The sequence below is a fragment of the Rhinatrema bivittatum genome, chromosome 8 (assembly GCF_901001135.1).
Source record: "Rhinatrema bivittatum chromosome 8, aRhiBiv1.1, whole genome shotgun sequence".
Classification (NCBI taxonomy): Eukaryota; Metazoa; Chordata; class Amphibia; order Gymnophiona; family Rhinatrematidae; genus Rhinatrema; species Rhinatrema bivittatum.
Window position 1 is genome coordinate 242,724,942 of NC_042622.1, and position 19,381 is coordinate 242,744,322.

The following is a 19,381-nucleotide window of genomic DNA, read 5'->3' on the forward strand; positions in this document are numbered from 1 at the left end:
AGCCCTGGAGTTTACTTTACCAAACCCTTCCCCTGTAGGTTGAGCCCTTGGGTGTGGGGGCCAGTAAGGCTTAGGAAAGATCCAAAAAGCAAGGAAGTCTAGGGACAGGCCAAAGGTTGGGGCTGGCAGCGAATAGGCAAAATCGAATCCAAAAAAGGGTCAGAATTAGACAGGCCAAGGACAAAAAAAGACAAACAAGACACAAGCAGGAACAAGGCAGGCTGGGATAAGGAATGGCTAGAATAAAGCAAGGTAAAGGATAGGAACAAGACGAGGCCAGAACTGGGGATAGGCGGAGCATGGACAAGAACAAGCAAGCCATGGACAGACAAGGCACAGACAAGGCAGGCTGGACAAGCCTTGGCAGGGCAGCTTGATGAGGCTAGCAGAGCAGGCTGAACAAGATTTGGTTGGGCAAGTTGGACGAGACTTGGCTGAGCAGGCTGGACGAGGCTTGGCAGGGCAGACTGGACAAAGGAGCAACATGACTACAGGCACAGCGAGAACCGGTTACACAGGCATCTGCTGGAAGCGTGGCTGGAGTTTAAATCTCCAGCCGGTGTTAATGTCATGTCATGGTGCCAGGATCCTTTTCCTTCTTGGTCATTTTGCAGTGTTGGTTACTTTTGACCTGTTCAATCCTTCTTATCTAAGATCATTTTTTCTTCAGTTAAACAGCAGTAACCCTTCCCCTGTCCCATACAGGGAATGTCATGGTAAGGGTAGTATCTTTGCTTATTAGATGTTCTTCAAACTTTTCTTGGGTATTTAAAGATGACTAATCTCTTTCGGCTAACCAATAGACCTTTATTCAGCGGATCTCACAAGGGAGAGGCAGTTTCAAAATTTTCATTGTCAGGTGAATCAAGGAAATTATGATTTCCTCCAGGACTTTGCTGAATGGTCAACACGTTCCAAAGGCACTTTATGCTCATTCTAGATGGGATCAGCTTCCTCTTGGTGCCTGCGTTGAAAGACATCTGCAAAGTAGTCACCAGGTCTTCCTTACATTTATTCATTAGTTGTTTGTGAGGTCCTGTTGGGTAATTCTTGCTTCCTGCCTGCAGAGGACCTCAGTGGGTTTCTAGAGCTATCTGTTTAGGCCTCCTAGCTTTATGGCCCACATTGCCTGTTGGCAGCCATCTTGTTCCTGTCTAGTCACATATATTCCAGGCTCACAGTTAGTACTTTGCAAGAGCTTGGTTTTACGCTTAGTGTTAGAACCTCGGATATGTGACCCAAGAGACAGACTTACCTGCTTCCAGCCACAGCTCCGGGACTAGATGCCACCACCGTATGCCTCCCCTCAGAGCCAGGCAACATGCACCTTAGATGCACTCGTGCACAGGTGTACACATAAAATACTTGCACTGACGTGAATCCCCTGGAGGCGCTCCTCGATGAAGTCATCTGCCAGCCCCATATAGATATACTCCTCCTAGCATCCCTTGCCTAGGTACCAGGTCTTTGAGAGCCTTGTCCTCTCTGCTGGTTGCTGCTCCTGCTTTTCTTGCTTCTTTGGTGTCCTTTCCATGTACTCCTGTGCCTTTCCTGTCTTGGATCCTCCTTCTTCATGTTGCTCCCTTGCCCACCCTTTCTGTCTTCTGGCTGCTTTCCTGGTTTTGACCTTGGCCTGGACTTAGACTTCTTGGATCGCTGTCTGCACCTGACCCCTGCCTGGATATGTCGCCCACTGTCTGCTGCCTGCCCTGACCTTGGCCTATCTTCCGGTTATGCCACCAGCTGCTTACCTCGATCCATGGCCTGCTCTTGGACTTCGCTGCCCTCAGCTTGCCCTAACCCTTGCCTGGACTGTGACTTGTATTTCTTGGACAAACCTTGGGACCCACCTAAGTCCTGCTGACCATCAGAATCCAAGGGATCAACTGCAGGGAATACGATTGGTATAGACAAAGCTCTTGCCTGTCCCTCCTCAGGGTACGTCCACCTGCTGCGATGTGCCTTTCTGTAGCCCAAGGGTCCATGAATGCTAACAATTAGTCTTTATGGTCTGACACCTGGCCTTATGTTTGGTCCTAGGTTCAGTCCTATGTTTTTGTCCCTGTTTACTCCTAGATTGTTTCATGTATCCAATCCTTCTGCAATAGTCCTATACTGCTTCTGTGGGAGCCTTTGTGTCTCAGGGTTTTCCTGCAGTGATCCTACCCTGCTTCTGTTGGCGCCTTTATGTCTTCATGTTTAGGTTCTACGTTGTCTTAGTGTGTGCCTTGTGTTTCCTGTTGTTCCTGTCCAAGTCCTACCAACTGCCAGCACCTGAGGACTCAACCTGAAGGGAAGGTGGCTGTTGCAGGCAGAAGGCACCCTGGCACTGCTCCAGTTACATTCCACCAGTCTTGTCCTGTCTGTACATTGCCTACTATTAGCCTTGCGGTCACATCTCCAACAGACTACACTGTCACAGCACTCAGGTTTGATATGCAAGCCAAGAAAGATACTGCCTCAGGGCAGGCATTCTCAGACCAGCCCTGAATTTCTTCCCACCAGCATTAGAATGGGCTTTGGCACATCCCACGCATTTGGAATGGTGCAGCAGGATGATAAGGAAGGAGAAACTGTCTTACCTGTTAATTTCCTTTCCTTCAATCCTACTACTCCAGTCCAGGACACTTCCAGAATCTCATGGCCTGCATTGTTATTCTTGGTAGTAGACCTTAGGTTTGGCAGAAAATTAGATTTCGCCTTGTGAGGTGCAGCCAAAGTTGACTTTATCTCTTTCTTCTATACTATTTATCTTTTCTATGGTGCTGCTTGCAAAGTACAGTGCTGATCAGAGATACAGTGGGCCCTTGGGTTACGAACGGCTCGGGTTATGATCAAATCGGGTTACGACCAACATTCAAGGTTTCGGGTTGCGAACAAATTTTGAGTTACGAACACAATTTTCGGATTCGAGTTACGACCAGATTTCAGGTTACGACCCGTGTGCCACGTCCGTGCAGTTGGGTTTTTTTTTCCGGATTGGTTGTAATTGGCCCGCTGTTGCTGCCTATTGCATTTTTTTGGTCTTGGAAGGCGGGATTTAAACAGAGATTGGATGGCTAGTGTTGCACAGAAATGCAAACAGCAGCATCGGTGAACAGCAGCGGGGGCAGCATCTGTGAACAGCAGCGGGGGGGACAGCACTCAGCTGGCAAGGTACAGAACAGTTTCTGGAGGCCATAGATAGTCTTATAAACATTGGTAGGAAGAGGGAAAAGAGTGTCTGGGGTTGGTGTTGTTTTTGGTTATACTGTACACCTTTCTAGATTTCTTTTTTCTTTTATTTCTTCTCCCTGCAGAACACCAAAGAAGTGTTACAATGGCCCCAAAGATAAAGAAATCAATAACTATTGAAAAGAAGAAGGAAACTGTGCAGAAATTTGAGAGTGGCGTTCGAGTGACCGATCTCGCTCTCATATACAGCATGTCAAAATCCACCATTTCCACAATCTTCAATTCAACCCTATCCCCATCCCCCGCTGTGAGAGACCTGGGAATCGAACTGGACCAACACCTCAACTTTAAACCACATATTAAGTCCGTGCTAAAGGGGGACTTTTACAAACTCCACATTCTTAAAAAGCTTAAGCCACTGCTCCATACACAGGATTTCCGCTTAGTCTTGCAGACTACCATACTTTCTAAATTGGATTACTGCAACTCCCTGCTCCTAGGCCTCCCATACTCTACCATTAAACCCCTACAAATCCTACAGAACGCCATGGCGAGAATCTTAACTGACACCCGTAAAAGAGAGCACATCACCCCCCTGCTAAAGGATCTGCACTGGCTACCCATCGCTTTCCACATCCAGTATAAAACCCTCACCATCCTCCACAACGTGCTTCATAAAAACAACTCCTTGCTCAAGGAAATGCCTCATTTCCGCTCAACTAATCATCCAGCCAGATCCTCCCTTGCAGGCACCCTGCACACCCCATCCCTCAAAATCGCTCACCTTACCACTACCATAGAAAGGGCCTTCACCATCGCGGGCCCTACCCTCTGGAATTCACTTCCCACTCGACTCCGTCTTGAACCTTGCTTGCACACCTTCAAAAAAGGCATCAAGACCTGGCTTTTCAGACGGGCCTACCCTGACGTTAACCAAACCTAGACACCCCCAACGCCACCCAGAAATATGCTGTAGATCTTGGAGCCTTATCTTCCCAAATATCCCCCTAAGCTGATGTAATTTAATGAAACATTGTAAATAAGTTCCTTCTGCGGTTATGGTTTTTTGTTTCACATCTTCTTGTTCTTTCTGCTCTTTTTCTCCCTCTTCTCTTCTTTCTCTCCTGAGCCCATTTCCCCTTCTCGTCTGCTCCTGACCCCTACTCCCTGTTCATTGTAATTTCCTCCTTCACTGAGTTAATTGTAAACCGGCGTGATGTGTCCTACGAACATCGGTATATTAAAAAGCTATTAAATAAAAAAAAAACTTACAAAGAAAAGATTTGTACAAGGAAGTTAGTGTGGCTAGAGGTGTCACTCAAATTACCAAGCAACAATCAACAGTGATAGATGAGGTAGAAAGCCTATTGCTAGTATGGACAGAGCTACAAACATTTGTAGAGAAGACCCACCCAGACAGAGGAAAAGCCAATCATTGCATTCACTTGCTTAATGATAATGTCATGTCATACTGCAAGACAGTGTTGAAAAAAAGACAGAAACAGACAACCTTGGACCAGTTTTTAATTGAGAAAAGGTTGAGACCAAGTGAGCCAGAAGTAGGTCTTAGTGAGCTACATACTCCCCCAAGGAAAGAAAGGACATCAGAGAGCCAGATTCCAGATGTTCTTATGGAATGGGACTCTCCTTCTGAACAATAACCACCTTCCATTTTGTCCCCCGATGCTGTTTGCTTCCCCTTCCTCCCTTCCTGCAAACCAAAGATGTCAACTTTTAAATAAATAAATAAATAAATAAATAAATAAATAAATAGAAAAATAAACTTGAATTGTTATTTCTGGTAGGCTAAGCACGTTTTATAACCTTTTGGTGAGTGCACTAGGGAAGTATTGGTGTTTCTGGTAATTAACGACCTTATACAACCATTTTTTATGATAGAAATGTTTAGGCAAAGGGTGCTTTTCGAAGGTTCAGAACACATTATTGGTTTTCCCATTGTTTCCTATGGAAAAAATAGTCTTGACTTACAATCAACTTGGGTTACAACCAGCCCTCTGGAACCAATTACCGTATTTTTCGGACTATAAGGCGCACATAAAAACCTACAATTTTCTCAGAAATCGGAAGTGCGCCTTATAGTCCGGTGCGCCTTATATATGAATTTTTTTTCTGTTTCTTTTCTCTCCATCTTCTCCCTCAAACAAACAGGTTCTCATTCTCACATGCTTTTCTCTCTCTCACACACACACACTGGCTCTCACTGTCACATGCTGTGTCTCATACAATCATTCATACTCAGTCTCTCACTCACCGGGCCTCTTCATCTTCTCGGGCCGCTGCGTCCCTGCCGCAAGGACTCCTTCAGGGGCCACCCAGGCCACAGAACAGGCCCCAGCGGTGGCGGCTCCATGCCGCTGAAGACAAGGATGAAGACTCGTGGCTCCCTGCCGCAAGTAACAAGGAGGCGGGTTCTGGCTGCCGCGGAACGCAGCTTGATGTCAGCATCTCCGGCCACATGGATGGTTGAAAGCGCTGCATGCGCTGCATGCGCTGATGCTTCCCCTCCTTCCTGCCCACGTGGCTCCGGCAACGTTTACTTTCGGGGACGCACAGGCAGGAAAGGAGGAGGAGCATCAGCGCATGCAGCGCTTTCAACCATCCATGTGGCCGGAGATACCGACATCAAGCTGCGTTCCGCGGCAGCCAGAACCCGCCTCCTTGTTACTTGTGGCAGGGAGCCAGCATCAGCGCCTGCCGATCTGCCCCCGGGGGCATATGGGGGATAATAAAAAAGTACCGGTACCGTAGTTTAAAGGGCGCAACCGATTAAAAAAAAGGCTCTGAGCCTTAGACCCGGCGCCCAGGGTGGCCGCCCACCCACTGCGTACAGCTCCTTGCCCAGGATCCCCGCGGAGTTTCTGTGCTCCAGCAGTATAATCCGGTGCGCCTTATAATCCAGTGCGGTTTATATATGAACCAGGACGCATTAGCAGGCACTTTTTGATAATGCGCCTTATAATCCGGTGCGCCTTATAGTCCAAAAAATACTGTAAGTTCGTAACCCAAGGGCCCACTGTATGTGAGAGACAGTCCCTGTTTAGTACAACTTACATTCTAAGCAGGACAAACATAAGGGACAGTCTTTCTGTCCCTTCTGTTTATAAAGTCTCTATTTACTGTTTCTAAAGTTAATTATGGTTTTAGGGGCAGTTGGTATTTTTCCATTACTTTGACATAAGGATATTGGCTATTGCTGGTGCTGCACCAGCCTGTATACCAGGTGATGATGTGACTGAAAAAGATGTGTGCTCTGTCTCCATCTGCTGGTAGGTGATAACCCACACATCTGGATTGATGTAGCAGGACTCAAGGAAAGGAAATTAACAGATAAAATTAAATGTCTTCTTTTGTGCTCTTTCCTATAAATAAATTACTAACAAATTTATCCAGCCCTTTGCCCCTCATGTCCCTCTTTCTAACCTTATATGGCCCAAAATGTCCATCAGTATGGCATGGGAAAGCAGACCATCCTAATTTGGAATCCTTCTGAAGAGACATTCTAGGTGATGTTTCATGATTCTTACCCTATTGAAGGGGTGAGATGACTAATCCACATCCAAACTGTCCTACACACAACACTGTTGTTAGGCAACACACTCTAGGCCAGGTGTCTCCAAACTGTGAGAGCTCAGTAACCCACAATCCAGTGGGAGCACTGAGAGGAGAGGATCACCTTACTGGTGACTGAAAGGAATCAGTAAGTTTTGCTTGGGAAACATTTTTAAAAATACTAGGGAGAGGTAAACTATTGGGGTATATTATTTTGTGTGTTTGTGCTTTTTAATAGTCGGTCAAGCAGCTAATAAGCAGAAGTTAGTGTGTTTGTATATCCCAATCCTCCCACCCCTCTCCTACCCACCCCTAGCTCATCCTTTAATTTATAGGCAGGTGCCACTTTCACACTAATAAAAAACAAAGCAGCCTTTTAACTTTACTTCACAAATTCCCGAATTCCCCACACCTTATTGAGAGTTTCATCATTCCCCTGTAGGCCACTACCAGATATATAGTGAATACACTAATACATTTAAAGGATGCTAATTAGACACTGTTGCGTCTGCCGGTCACAGACAGCTGCGACCGCTCTGTCTCACCTCTCTTTTACCCTTTTCCTCCTCCATTGGAAGGATGGCTGCCTCCGCTGCTGTTTGCCAAAACCCTCGGCGTCTCCAAGCCAGTATGGGCGTCCCCGTCTGCCATGCTTCTTCCTGAGGCCTCTTAGGGCATGTGCGCGCATGCTGCCTACGTTTTTGAATTCGTCATGGTGGGAACCTTGGGGGCGGCCCCACCGCATGACATCAGTACCTCCGGGTATTTAAACTTCCGCTTCGCTCCAATTGAACAAGTTAACAAGGACTTCGGTTTTGCTTCTCTGACCACTTCTAAGCTGTTCGCTTGGATTCCTCACTACCCTCCGGGGTATCTCGCTACTACGGAACCTCTGGGTACCCACTCCTCGGGGACCTCTCGCTTCTACTCGCCCTCCAGGGTTAATCTGCCTAACTTTAAGGACACCCGCCCTTCGATCTTAGGTTCTAATTCACCAAATTTAGTAGCAAAGTGAATAATATCTCTCTGACAATTTTGTAACAACTCAGACTGGCCTAGCTGCTGAAGCATAAACTGCAATTTGGGAGATCAATTGTAATGCTTCCCATATAGAATCCGGAGTAGTGTTAGAGGGCTTTACCAAGAAGAATTTAGACAGTAGGTCTTGGATAGCCAATACCTGAGTTCCACTGCACTAAGAACTAGACACCATCAGATCCACAGTCGGCCATGGCTCAGGGTTCCTATCCCTTTCTCTTGTTGCTGGTGTCCAAAACACCTCAGGCTTCATTGAAATTCCAGGAGGAACAGCCATGATGTCATCTGTCAGTGATTCGAACAAGGGTGAATCTTCTTCACACCTTCCTAGCTGAAGTCCCAGCCATGTGAAGGAATTCAGCTATCCGGGGATAGTGAGGTCTCCCCATCAAGGGAGCTGATAAAGCGAACCATTGCCCGACAAGGCTCCCAGTGATGCCTTCTCCCCCTGACATTCCAAGTCCATCTTGTGCCTCAGAAGTGAGGATAAACTTGTCCATGAGTCCCGTTGCTGATGAAGATTTATTTATTTATTTTATTTAAAAATGTTTATATACCGCTTTTACAAACATAGGGCCGGATTTTAAATGCCCTGCGAGCATAAATCCGGCTGGATTTACGCGCGAAGGGCCCTCATGCACCGGCGCGCTTATTTTGCATAGGCCACCGGCGCGCGCACAGCCTTGGGACGCGCATAAGTCCTGGGGCTTCGTAAAAGGGGCGGGGAGGGGGCGTGTCCAGGGCATGTCCGGGGTCAGGGGCAGTTCGGGGCGGGACCGGGGCGTGGCGCCGGCCCGGGGGCGTGGTCGAGGCCTCCAGACCAGCCCCCGGGTCAGGTGATGGCGCGCCAGCAGCCCGCTGGTGCGTGCAGATTTACGTCTGCTTTCAGCAGGCGTAAATCTGCCAACAAAAGGTAGGGGGGGTTTTAGATAGGGCCGGGGGGGTGGGTTAGGTAGGGGAAGGGAGGGGAAGGTGCGGGGGGGTGGAAAGAAAGTTCCTTCCGAGGCCGTTCCGAATTCGGAGCGGCCTCGGAGGGAACAGGCAGTGCGCGCCGATCCCAGATTTTATAAGATAGGCGCGGCTACGCGCCTATCTTATAAAATCCAGCGTACTTTTGTTCGTGCCTGGTGCGTGAACAAAAGTACGCGCTCGCGCAAAATTATAAAATCTACACCAAAGTTTAGTCAAAATGGTGTACAATATATCATTAAAAAACTCAAAATATAAAATAAAGCTCAATTAAAAAATTATACAAAATGTAAAAATATAAATAAACAAACTTAAAACAAAATCATAATTATATTATAATTATATTATATATTATAGTATTATATTATAATTATAAAATATGATGAAATGTCAGGGAAGATGCATTCTTTCCACTTTTGTTCATCCATGGATACAAAGGAAATAAGTTGAGAAAAAGTAAGAATTAAATAGAAACCAAGGAGCCCTCACAAGACGAGGCTTCCATGGCCATTTTGGTTCACCCCAATTCTTATGCTCTTATGACACTATTTGCCAGAACCCTGGTCCCCAGACTCCCCCATTCCCCAGCATTTCAAATCACCGAAAGAGCCAGACATGGTCTCCACGTGAAACCCTTCTCAGCAAACAGCTCTGAGGGACACACTTTTCCCCCTTTCCCCAGACTCAGCAAACTCAGAGGAGGATCCCCCTCCCCCCCCCCCCCCCCAGCCCTCTTGGTGATTTGAAATGTCCTATGTGGTCCTGCAATTGAAAACATTAGGGATCCCTGCTCTAAGCCAAAGGATTTAGTCCTCTTCAGACAACAGAAATGGTAGAACCAGTCAGTCTGAAGAACCAAAGAAGTATTTATTGTATTGCCTGACCCTAAGTCACAAGGCAATGTACAAGCAATCATACAAATAATGTGAAATACATATTATCATGAAGATAATACATAAAACTGCCTATCAAAACAAAATAGCCCTCACAATATCCCAGTTCTTCCAAGACTATATTCATTAAAATGGTCTTCTCTAAATGACCAATAGCTAGGCTAAAAAAAAAGAGATTTTAATAATTTCCTGAATCTGATATAGTCTCCCTCTAATTGGAGAGACCAGAGGAGAGAGTTCCAGAGTGGTGATGCATTTCAAGCTTACATCCTTTTCTTGTAGGGATAACAAGCAGCCGATCCTCACTAGACCTAAGGTGAAAACCCAATATGTACCTTTTAAGTTTTTCATTTAAGTATTTTGGGCCTAGTCCATGCAGAGCCTTAAATGCAGGACAAAGAACCTTAAATTTCAACTGGAAAATCACAGGAGAGATAAACTGAGAACTATCCTTACGCAGGAAGAAAGAAGAATAAAATTAAGCAGAGAATGGGGAACTACATTACCAACACATAAGGGGCCTATGTACTAGGCATTTTTCCCACATATACAAAATAGGAAAATCTCTTTTGGACACCAGGCCCATAATCCTTATTAATGAATAAACAAATAAATAAATACAGACCTTTCAACTGGTTTTCAGGAAAGGAAACTTTAAAATAATTTACTAAGCATTGTTGTTTGCTTCTTGTTTTCAAATAAAGTGTTACTTTGGATGGTCCTACCTTAATTGGGTAGATCAGAGTTGTACATATTGCATAAAGATGATTATCATAAATGTCACAGTGGCATGCGTTAGAAAGCGAGAGAGGCAGGGCAGTCACTGGACAAAACGGAACTCGTGGGTTTTGGTGCCCTTCTTCTTGCCTTTTAGGTTCATGTGTTGGCAGACTCAAAGCAGCAGTATGATATTCTCCTCCTCCATGGTTCTGGCGCTCAGATCAGTTGCTTTGTTTGCCCACCTTTTGTAAGGACCCTGGGCAGAGATATCATATTTAACCAGCCTCTCTCTACCCTTCCTCTTGGCTTTCCAAGCCATATATTTATTTATTTGTTTGTTTGTTTGTTTGTTTATTTATTTATTTATTTATTTATTTATTTATTTATTTAAAAATCGTTTGTATACCGCTTTTACAAACATAATATTTGATCAAAATGGTTCACAACTAAAACAAACATAATTTATAAAATAAAATCTCATGGAAGGGGGGGGGGGGTACTTGTGGAGCTACAAGTTACATGTACACTGACATATTTTGTACTCTCGGTTACTGCTCCATACTGTTCCAGTTCATTATGTCTGCCTTTAAATTTGTATGTTCTTCTTTTGAAATACTAATAAAATATAAATTGAAAAAAAAAAATAAAATCTAAATAACCAATCAATAAATTAACAACAAATATCAACTCAAAAGACTTTAACATAAGTGCCATATTAAACCGCAATCAAAAAGTTGGGTAAACCAAGGACGGGAAGGAGGAGGAACAAAGGAGCCTTCTCTTCCAGGGCTGCTGTTGATGAGGACAACCTGAAGCACCATGGCCCACCATTAATGGGCTAAGGGGGGATTTTTCCCCAGTTGGCCTGTCACCTCCTGGTCTCTGACCAAATACCACAGCAATAGTCTGGTACTTCAGCCAGAAAATAAATGCCGCCCATAATGTGAAACAAGCATCCCATCCAAGGCCTGGAAGAGTGACCTCTCCCCCTGTTTTCTCGCTGGTGTCTTCCTGTCTGCTCAGGGACTTTTTCCCTCTTCAGACTCCAACACTTACTCTCATCCCTTATCCTCCAGTGCTGGACTGAAATTAGAAACTGCTGCCTGGGTCTGCATTATCTTTAAAGATATGTTTAGTGGTTTCCCCTGCCCTCCCTGAATTCCTATCTAAACAGCTATGTTCCTGTTCATAATCTGAGCACATTTGTAGGGGGTGATTAAAATCCCTGGGAGGAGTACCTATATAAGGTATGTCAGCCTGATCTAGCACTTGGAGCCAAAGCTAGGCCAACACTTAACATAGTGCTATGAAACATTAGCAGCTACCTGCACTATATCAATTAGTATACTAAAACATAAACCTTGATCGGGCTTTCACCTTGGCACATCGCCCAGTGAATGAACATCAAAGAATGTAAATATCGCCATCTATGGGTTAGTATGAAATTCTTTTAATGCTTTGTAACCTCCAAAAGAGCAATTTATTGGTTTTTACACTTACTATTTTGGCTCTTCTATAGTGCCCTCAGCAGGGCGCCTCACAAAGCAACAGGCTTAAGTTTTAACCTCCTCCTGAAATTTGCTTTGAGATTTTTTTTTTTGTTTATTTTTTCACAAAATCCATAGGCATACTTGTTTTGTTATACATGCCTGGTTGTGCTTTCCTTTGAAGAAAAAAATGCTTTCCAAACCGTTGGAGACATTCTGACACACTATTCATCTTTTGTGGGGAAGGGAGACGATCCAAGAGTTGGCAACCCATGACCCAACCTCCAGTTGATCTAAAGAGCAAGAGCTGAACTTGGGTCTCATGAACAGTGTGGGGACCAGTAGCCTACCCCAAAAAGCATTGTGTAAAAATGTTTCTCTGCTCAACAGGGCATAATTTGGCAACCATAGTTATACTTCCCAAACCTGGTAGGGACCGACAGGATCCAGAATCTTACAGACCAACCTTGCTATAAAACCAAGACATTAAGATGCTGGCTGCAGAGCTTACTTTTAGACTGAATCAGGTAGTTTAGAAGGTAATATCCCATGATCAGTCGGGATTCATAAAAGGCAGGTTATCTAACTCTAATATTCTTAAGGCCTTGTCTGCGCTTCATTCAATCCACCAAGAGGACAGGGAAGGGATGCTTGTTAGTCTAGATCATGAAAAGATGTACGATCAGGTTGAGTGGTCCTATTTAGAGTGGGTCTTGGAGAGGTATGAGTTGGGCCTTCATTTTAATCAATGGGTATGGCTATTGTATGCAGCCCCTCTGGCCCAAGTTCTAGTAAATGGCACACTGTCTGAACAATAGTGGTGCCCATTGCCACCACTATTGTTTGTTCTTACTCTGGAGCCCCTCGCCATCAAGTTGCGCACATTGAGGCCATTTGAAAGTATTCATATTATGTCTAAAATGGTGAAGTTGTATCTTTTTGCTGATGACATGATGCTGTTTGTGGTAAACCCAAAGGAGAGTTTAGGAGTAATCATACACGAGTTTAATTGTTTTAGGGCCTTTTCGGGATTAAGAATTAATTATAGTAAGTCTGAAGCAGATGTGATGCTGCAAGAAAGGTGGGTGGCCCCTTCTCTTTAAAATGGACTGTGGATCACATGAGATACCTGGGGATACAATTGGTCCTTTCGGAAGCTACTTTGTATAAACTCAACTTTGCGGCCATTTTAGAAAACATAACGTTTTTATGGGTGAAATGGAGATTACTACTGTTGACGCTCTTGGGCAGATGTGCTTTGATTAAGATGATGATTCTTCCCAGATTCTTGTATTGCTTGCAAATGCTCCCTGTTTGGGTAAAAAATAAGAATGTTCAGGCCTTTTCCTCTATGGTGATAGATGTTTTGTGGGGTGGAAAACGAGCTAGAATAAACTATGACACTCTGAGGTTGGGGAAAAGCCAAGGGGGATTATTACTCCCAGACATGTGGCTGTACAGCATTTCATGTTTATTGTGTTTCATCCAGGATTGGGTCTCCAGCAATAGTAAGTTTGATGTGGAGAGGCTCACGTAGGAATGGACCCACCCATATAAACCCAGTAATTTGCTACATTTCCCTAGAGGTAAAATGCCTTCCATAAGGGTGGTCCTGTTTTTGGTTTAATGCAGTATGCAACGCTTGGTGTAGTTGGAGGAAAATGATGAATCGTAGGATTTCTCCCTTTTCAACTTTAACTGGCAAAAGGAAATTCCTGCCAGGTTTGGGTAAATCAGTATTTGGGATTGGGAATGGAAAGGGCACTGTTAACAAAGGGATGGATGAAGAGTCTTACTTACAGGGTTGTCACTATTGCTTGCAAACCTGAAAAGATGACTTGGGTGGTATTGTGGCGACGGAGGATGAGGAAAGTATTTTGGATATTATTCTGAAATTGCACAAAATTGCTATTTGGTCAGATCATCTTTCTTTGTTGCCCTCTCCTCATGTTACTAAGTGGGGAGGCGCAATGGAGTGGGGACTTAGGGGAAGAGGTCCCAGAGGACATTCTTTTGTAAGGTTTTGCAGGAGTGTACAAACACTTTATGGCTGCTGATATGAGAGTAATTCAATTCAGACTGTTCCACAGAGCGTACATCACTAGATGGTTGGGATATCATATGAAGATATGGGATACTGCTTTATTCTTGAAATGTTGAGATACAGGAAGGTGCTTTATGCCACATGTTCACAGGATGTCATAAACTACAAGCCTATAGGAGTCGGAACTGTGCTTCTGTGCATCGGATAGTGGGAACCTATATTCCTTGGTCGGGCTTACTGGTGTATCTTAATGTATCTATCACAGGGATAAGATTGCCACGGGGAGGGGAAAAATGTCTGGCTGTTGCACTTTTATTGAACAGGAAGGAGATAGTTACATTGGAAAAACAAGGAACTGGCTTTATATCTTGCAGAGAGCTTATATTACACACTGCGTATGTAGGGCAACTGTGGAAGACGAGCGCTTCAATAAATGCAGAAGCTTTAATTTTAATTTCAAAGGTTATTTTCAACTATAGGAGATTTTTCAAGTAATGGGTAAGTGTTTTCAGTTTTGTTGTGGTGCGATGTACTTGCAGGAGTGAATGGTGTGCACTTGTGGGAGGGAGGGAGGGGGGTTCAGCCAAGTGAGGGGCATTGTTTATATATTAATATAACAACCCTGTTATATTGTAACTTTTGCTTCCTCTGCACTTGTTAAAAGAACAAAGTTTTTGCACCCCCTGTTTTTTGTAAACCGGCATGATTTATTTATTTATTTATTTAAAGATTTTTATATACCGCAGCACGTGTGTCACATCACCTCGGTTTACAGATAACAATAATTCAGCAAGGCGCTTTACAATACAACATGTAAACTGATATAATAGGTAATAAAGTTTACCCATAAACTAGGCAAACTAAAATATACATCGAGTAATACTTAACAAGAGGGAAAGTTTCTAGGTGCGAGGGGGTGGGGGGGTGGGGGGGAAGGGGGTAGGAGGTGATGGCGACATAATTGAGTAGTAGAAGACCCAGTCAGTTAATTAATAGTATGCTTTTTTAAACAACCATGATATGATTGTATCATGAATGCCGGTATAGAAAAGCTTTAAATAAATAAATAAATAAATAAATAAATAAATAAATAAATATTTAAGAGAAAATGTTGAGTTACTAAAGTTTCAAGATGTATCTTATTTAAGTCTGTACTGTGGATGTTAATATTGTTGGCAGTTTTTATACTCATGTCGTATGTCTGTTTGTACTCTCACTTGTTGAGTCAAAGAGAGAATATTTTTAAAAATGTGTCTCCGCTTTACTGGCTCCTCCCAAGGCAATTAATTGTAAAATTATAATGACTGTCCAGCTGATTCTGTCTTGTCAATATAGGCAGATCCAATCCTGGTTTTAACCCCCTGCATGCATGGCATTGTGTTTCTGATTTTAATAATAAAAGCAGGAACTACAAACTTAGGGGGTCATTTATCAAAATGCGATAAGGCGTTTTTGCAAGTGTTAAGGGCTTATCGCATGCGAAAAGCCCCGTTAATGCATGTGATAGGCCCTTACCGCATGCGATAGCACCATATCGTATGGTGCGATGCAAATTCAGAAAATAGGAGGAGTTAGGGGTGGAGAGTGGGCTGGGTTAGCCTGTCTGCGAAGAGCTATTGCATAGCCGTAATGCTGATTTTAACTACACCTCTTTGAATTGTGTTAGGCTGTCTGATAAGGTTTCATTGCCTTTTGCGATGTCTCCCATAAGGCCTATTTGAGGTGATTTGCAGAGAGAGAGAGAGAGAGAAAGAGAGAGAGAGAGAGACTGGCCATAATGTCATCCCCATTGGAAGGTATTTGTATCCCTATGGTAGGCCCACCTAGTAACTCGAGGTGGGGTTTAGGTATGAGTGTAGGGGGTTAGGGGCCACTTTGCGTGTAGGGGTATATAGAGTGTATGTGACACATACGAACAGAACAGTGGTCTCTTGTGAAGACTTGATGACCTTCGGAGTGAGGAAACTCACTCCAAGATGAGATTTGGGCAATGTTCTCTCCACCTAGCTTGATGTTACCCAGGTAGAGAGTCTACCATAGGGATACAAATACCTACCTATGGGGATGACATTATGGCCAGGCTCTCTCTCTCTCTCTCTCTCTCTCAAAAATGGTCCACCCAGTGGTCATATGGAGGAAATACAACAGGTCTGACACCTATCGCAAATTCAGATAATGTTATCGCAATGTGCACTAACTTAGCTCTTCGCATAGCTAATTAGCACAAATTGCGAAAAACTGAATTTTTGCATAAACCACGCCCCTTTTGCTATCGCATGCGGTACTTACCGCATTTTGATAAATCCAGGCCTTAGACGTGTGTAGGGATTGTCACCTAACCACAATCAACCCAAAGAGGCCAGTCCAGTCATGCTTTTATCCCCACTGCATACATGAGTTTTTGGAGCCACCTTCAGCTTTTGAGAAAGGCAGGACATAAATCTGAAATAATAATCAGAAATGTAGTCCTGATTTAAAGCAGCACCTTGCCATTTTTCAAATGGGGGGAGGGCAAAACCAGAGCTGGATCAGCTTCTTTGAGGTGACTTGGCTGAGGTGGCAAAATGTATGCATTTACTGGGGGTAAAGCGAAACCTAGAGCCTCTGATCCTGACAGTTGAACCTGCTAGCCTGCCTAATTGTTTTAATAAATTCTAGCCTTTAAAACACTTGCAGCAGCGTACGTACCGTATGTTTGGCCAGGCATGCTGACCTTCCGCCAAAAAAAAAAGGATAACTTAAATAAATAAATAAAGTCTTCCATTCAAGCAGTTAAAATGTAAATGCAAGCTTTTACCCTCCGGTGAAACCCTGCGCTTTTCCATGCCTGACATTTGCACACGTTAAAAGTAAAGAAAAGATTAGACCAGATAGCAAAGTAAAGGATGTAAAATAGTTAATCCCATAAGCAAATCTCTCTGAAGAGAGTAACATTTCCATATAGTAGGACGCAGACTGATCTCATCCAGCTTGCATGCAGGAGGATGTAGTTCCTGCTTTTCTTAGGGAACTGAGAACTACGTGTCCCTTGCATGCAGAAGGACAAAACCAGGATTGGCTCAGACTGTCTTGTAACATGGAATGGGGAGGGAGGGGGAGGTAAAATCATAAGTGGATCAGCATGGCCCATATGACATGGAACTGTTGGCAACACTAGACAGATCCCCAGGTCATTTTTCCCACTGCCCTAAAAAGGGCTAACATACGTCAGCACAGGGCTGTGGGGGTTTTTTTGTTTTTGGGAGGGGCATGCAGGGCAATTGCCGAGGCCCTAGCAAAATAAGGTGCTCCCTTGGCAAAACATCACTGATACAGCACTTCAGGGTGCCTGACACTGGATGTACCCATTCCTTGATTTTTTTTTCCCCTGGGCCCTCATGCATCTAACACTAGCCTTGCTTGAGCTGCTGCCTCCTGTCTCCTCTTGCTTGGTCAGACTGTTTACATATTTCATTTGAGCTTTGTAAAGGTCATTTGTTAATGGTAAGAAAAAAAAAAAAAATAAAGATTAGCAAGGAGCTCATGGCTTAGGAAACAATCCTTCTGTTGCTGGCTTCCACCCAAATGTCTTCCATGGAGGGCCCCTAGGCATGCCTGGTCTAGTGCTGGTGATTAGACAATGATAATAAATCAAGTTCTGTTTGCGCTATGATACAGGCTGTTTATTTCTTCTTGAGGACCACTGGTCCAGCTTCATTCGTCACTACCACCCCCACCCCCTACCCCACTGCCCTTGTCACTGCTTTCAGTTGCCGGCGAGGAGAGCAAACCACTTTCAAAATTTCCTGGAAGGACATCTCGGAGCATTGTTAGGGAGAAACAGGGACGTGCTGTAACCCCCTCCCAGCAAATGCACTGTTAGTCTGCCTGACAGCATCTCAAGGTCTGTGATGAGAGATTGCAGACATGGACATTTAGGATGATGATTGATGGAGAGAGTAAACTGCACAGGGAGATGCCATTGATGGTCAAGGAACAGTTAATAACAGGAGGCTGTAACCATTAGCATTTAACCAAAAATTATATTTGATTTTTTAAAGAATTCATTAAAAATATTTGGGGGCTTGGGGCACTGCAAAAGCAGAGTTCACAGCCCCAGGGGAGCAGGGAGTGATGGTTTTCCCCACAATGGAAACCCCCAGTGGCTGGATTTAGTGCCCGTGATTTCAGGGCTGCCTTGCCATGACTGGGATAAAGTAAGTTGGGAGGGGGCTTACATAGGGGGAAACATTCCTGGGTTGTTGTGAATGAAGGCTCATGGTGCTTGATCCCACCCCAAGCTGAGACAGAGCTGGAAACACAAAGGAATGGGAAGAAACTGCCTGGTCAAAAAAATAAATTTAAAGGAAAAATTAAAATACGTAGCTCACACATCACTTCCAGGGTGCAAGGAATTTGTTTTGCAAGTGCTCTTGCTTTTCTCCCTTTCTTTCTGTAATTTTGCTTTATAGCTTAATAGAATGACCTCCAAAGACATTAAAGATTGAAGAAGGGGAGGAATTGATAGCAGTTTAAAGACCTGCAGACCCATCTGAGAAGCCAGAACAGAGGCACTGGGCAATCAGTGGCATCAATTTTGTGACATCGAGGGGTTTGCCCGCCCACCTGCTCCCTCTCCTCTCCCTAAGAAAAGGGAGAGGAGATGGGGAGACTCCTCCCACACTCTTGGAGTGTTGGGTAGACAAGCAATGATCCTGTGCATGGGCCATGGGGTAAAAACAGAACTGGATCAGCCTCTCTGGAGAAAATGCATCCAATTGGCCAAATAGCGACTCCTGGTGGGGAACGTTCCATCAGGCAATATATTAAGAACCTTGTTTAAAGTTTTTCTTTTTGTGTGCTTGTGTATCCCCTGCATGTTTAGGAGAGGACCTGTTGCATACTTGAAATCTAATGTAATTTTATGTAGGGCAGTATTTCACTAAATACATTTTCCACATAAAGAAGAGACAAAGCTGCTGATAAGCACTAGGCATAAAATCCGAGACACTCTCCTGCATCCTCCAAACAAAAGGGCCATGCTGATCGCACCCAAGCCTACAGAGAAAGGCCGCAGGCACAGAGCATCACATTGCATACCATTAGTGCCATATACCATGAAGAGAGGCAGCAATGTGTAGGGTCAGCAACAAGCTGGCATGCGCCTAGCTCTTTATGCAGTTTCATACAGTTTCCACTATTTTTCCTGACTTCAGTGCCGGGAAAAATAGTGGAAACTATTCTAAAGATAAAAATCACAGAACATATAGAAAGACATGGTTTAATGGAACACAGACAACATGGATTTACCCAAGGGAAGTCTTGCCTCACAAATCTGCTTCATTTTTTTGAAGGGGTTAATAACCATGTAGATAAAAGTGAACTGGTAGATGTAGTGTATTTGGATTTTCAGAAAGCGTTTGACAAAGTCCCTCATGAGAGGCTTCAAAGAAAACGAAAAAGTCATGGGATAGGAGGCGATGTCCTTTCGTGGATTACAAACTGGT